Source organism: Diuraphis noxia, unplaced genomic scaffold (genome assembly GCF_037042655.1).
Source record: "Diuraphis noxia isolate RWA-SAM2 unplaced genomic scaffold, SU_Dnox_SAM2 contig0003, whole genome shotgun sequence".
In the NCBI taxonomy this organism is placed as follows: Eukaryota; Metazoa; Arthropoda; class Insecta; order Hemiptera; family Aphididae; genus Diuraphis; species Diuraphis noxia.
In genome coordinates this window covers 38169986-38174156 of record NW_028301713.1, presented here as the reverse complement: position 1 = coordinate 38174156, position 4171 = coordinate 38169986, and the positions used below count along the sequence as shown (strand labels likewise).

The window sequence follows — 4171 nt, the reverse complement described above, 5'->3', positions numbered from 1 at the left end:
TGTTAAACTATTTGACAATTATAATAAAAAAATAATAATAATAATAATTACGATATCAGAATAATTAAATAAAAAATAAAATCAATTCAAATGTTATAAGTTATAACATTATAATAATATATTGTACAATACCAATTAGGTACCTATACTTAATTATTACGAATGAAATGTCATATTATAATCGTTTAAATTACTAAATAATTATGTATATAAATATTAAAATATGAAAAACATTAAATAATAAAATACACATAAACCATAATTATTTAAATTTCTAAGACTTGAATATTTTAATAAATGCGCATATAAACGTGTATACAATAAAATACATATTCTTAAAAAATAAAGTATAACTACTTAATATGAATAAATTTATAAGCGACTTAAATTTACATGTATGAAATGTAATTTTAAATAATTAAGTAGTTTATTGTTTTGTTGATGCAATATGGGCACAAGATAGTACCTAAACTAAATTTATATTTTCTACAGCAACTTTTTTTTTCTTTTTATACAGAATTTTATACAGGTGTAGTATACACTTTATAAAAACTATTCAAATCATTAAATATTTTTTCGTATATACAAATTCATACGTTTGATTTAATAATATTGAATTTAATAAAAAATTCATCTTGAGTATTTAACTTTGATATAACTTTTTAAGAATTTTTAATTTTTAATTTCGTCTAAATGAATGGGTTTCGGATAGTATTGATTAAGTGTAATATTACAATATGTAACTTTTAAAATATTTAACTCTAAAGGCAGTGTTGAAAATGGCGATTCTACCGTTTGTTCTGTTAATAATACACCTTTAGTCGTAGGTACGAGTATGAGCTTGACACCCAGCTTTTAGAAATAATGTATCAGAACTTTTTTATGTTATTTTATGAATAAAAGATCGATTATTGTAAATAATTGTAACTATAGTAGGCTTTTCACATACAAAGTACCAAGTATTTTTGAAAAACGATGGATATCATAATTCTTTTTTAAATTCCGTGATACAAGTATCACATTGGATATAGGTTTAGTTATAGAATTTTTTATTATTTCTGTTATACAAGTGGGATCAGTCTCACTATTGTGTACCATTTAAACAAATATTCCGTCAGACAATAGTTAAAGTGAAATCGAGTCGGTCATAATAGCCCATTGTACATGATTATAATTAATAATTTTTCAATAATTGGTTTATAAATTATAGGTAGTACTATTATACAGAAATTCGTGAATCATACAAATACATGTAAACAACTTACAACGATAAATCGTCCCGAAAAAATATAGCTACAATGTTACAAGCAACATAAGATTCAGTATTTTTTTTTAAATTTAGCGTATTACTTATAATTTAAATATATAAATGGTGCACACAAATAATTCGTATTACATGTTTTTAGCCAATAGAAAATGTATTGCTCTTATAACGTTTTAATTGACACAAACAAAAATGTTAACAACTATTACACAGTTATTGATATTTGACCAAGTAAAATATTTTGTCACCACATCATCCGTTAATAAGTACGTTGGATTTCCAGCGATGTGTAGGAATTGTCCGTGTTCATTTAATGGAACGTATATTAGGAGAACGTAATATAATTTGAAAATGTCGGTGATACTTAATGGAACTTTTATTGAATTTATTATTTTATCATTCATTGGGTGAATGTCTATGTGTAATATTTTGTAGATTTCTTGTATATTATTTTAATTAAATGTGGCAGCCGACAGGGATTTGTAAATTTTCAGGTAGAATATTTTCTATTCGTTTTATTTCTGTCAAAACTGATCTGGTGTAATATTATAAAAACATCTAACATATTTGTTTGTACGTTTGATATCATTCTTTGTAACCTTGTTAGTTGTTACAAATATATCTAATTCAAATATATTATTTCCAATTAAGGATATTAATCTTAAAATAATAATTTGTTTTGGTCGTCTACTAATTCAATATTTATGTTGTTAAATACTTGTTTCAATTTTTTTTAATTTTTTTATCAAATAATAATTTATTGTTATTAAAAGTTGTTATGGTTTCATTGAAATTTGTAATTGTTGTACAGTGGAACCTCTAAAATATCGAACACTCACGGTCGCTTAAACGTCGACCGCTATTAAGAGTCGAAATACAGTGAGTACACATTTTACCGTTCCCAAAATTCCGTTCGTTATTTGGAGGTGTCCGTTATTGAGAGGTGTCCATTAAAGGAGGTTTCACTGCACTTAAAATATAGACTTGATCTTGAACTATGTGTATCATATCCTTTTGATCATTCTCTAATTATTTGTTAATAGAACTATCATACCTTCGTACATCGTTAGCATCGGCAATACCGAACATCCACTGTAGTGCCGAACCTCCAGACTCAAATGATCGCTTAACTTTTTTGTTATGCCTAGCCATTTGTCTAATAATCTGTATATCTATATTTATTTGTACGCGATTTTCTAACTGATTTACAGTTATTTGGTTAGAATTATTAATTGCATGTAGGTCAATTATTTTTAATATACTCTGTATATCGCAAAAGATATTTATTAAATATTTTAAATCCATAAATATGTTTATGGTCATACTACTTTTACATAGTTTACCTTCCCCTAATATCTCGTATTGTAATCCCGGGCTATTGGTAGTAAAAGTGAGGTTGAAAAATTCATTATCTTGATTTTCACTGGAAACAAAATGATTGATCAGCAGCAACTGCAATATCATGGTTCGACAAATCACGGTCCAGACACCCATTTTCATTACAATGCTATAATGAAAATTTAATTCAATGTTATGAGTAAAAAATATAAATTTTAGGATAATGTGATGAATTGTGAGTTAATTAAGGAATATGAGATAATGAATTTATATTTTAAAATTACTAATGCAGATCACGAGAATGTAGTTAAATATTATTTTCTGTTGTCATATATCTTTAATTAATTTCTTAAATATTATCACTTAATATTATGTTTTATGGGGGCGAGTACAAAAGTTTTTCTTTTAGTTAAAATTCGAATAGAGCAATACACGAAGAATATTAGAATACATTTTTACTTAATACTTACCTTTCGAAGAAATTGCAATTCTGAACTATCTTGCACGATTTGATTTGATAGGTATTGAACATCAACAGGGAAGGTATATTGAAGTAAAGTTTTAGTAATTAGAAAATATATTAGGTACAGCTAGTTTATTTTTGTATTTTTAAAAGAAACACGAATAATATATAAAAAGCGAGAAAGTGGATGTCGCTCTCTGCTGTACAGTAAGTTACGAGAGGGTTACTGTAATGTATGGAATTAAATTTGAATCCAATGATATTATATCATTGTATACGAAAAACGATTCTGAGCGGAGACGGTTTATCTGTCTAGGATATAATATTATAGATTATTATAACTTATTATAACTTATAAGTTATTAATAATACGGTAGTCAGTAAGTTGAATTAATACCTACTATTTGCATATTGTCCTGAAATTATCAGCGACAATGAAAAAAAAAATATTATATGTATACTTTTGTATATTTAGAATTTTGGAACCCGTTCGCACAGTGCCGTAAGTCACATTTTAAAATATTTAACTGAGAATTAGATATGTATATGGTATGTATTATATATATATATATATATATTGTTATGTTAGCATAGTGACTATAATATGCATATAATATATTACTACACTTATGCCATAGCGCATAAGGAACTCTATCGATTTATAATTTTATAAACACCTAGTAGTGTATTATTACTTATATTATATTATTAGACTTTTGCATACATATATTTTTAATTATTATTTTATAAATGAACAAAAAAAAGAATACCAATAATATAAATTCCAAATTAATCATATCAGATCCATTTGGTACTTATAACCTGTTATACATAAACAAGCTGTAATACCACAGAATAGATTGAATACTAAAGTTCACCACGATGTCAATAAGATTTAGTACCTAATTAATGTAATGATAATTGATAATATTTGATAGTATCTATGGCAGGCGCGTAGCTAGAAATTTCTAAGGGGGGGGGGGGTTATTCAAAATAAATTGAAAAAATTATAAACACAAAATTGATAACTTTAAGTAGGTATACGATAGTTCATCATGATAATCAAATAATCAATAATTAAGAAGTTGTAAACGTTTTCTTACACG

At 25.6% G+C, this 4171-nt stretch overlaps 1 pseudogene; it reads right to left on the bottom strand.

Annotated features, from left to right (window-relative positions):
• Positions 1–672: 672 nt before the first annotated feature.
• On the bottom strand, positions 673–2758 carry LOC149057319 (uncharacterized; annotated as a pseudogene).
• Between the last annotated feature and the right edge of the window lie 1413 nt (positions 2759–4171).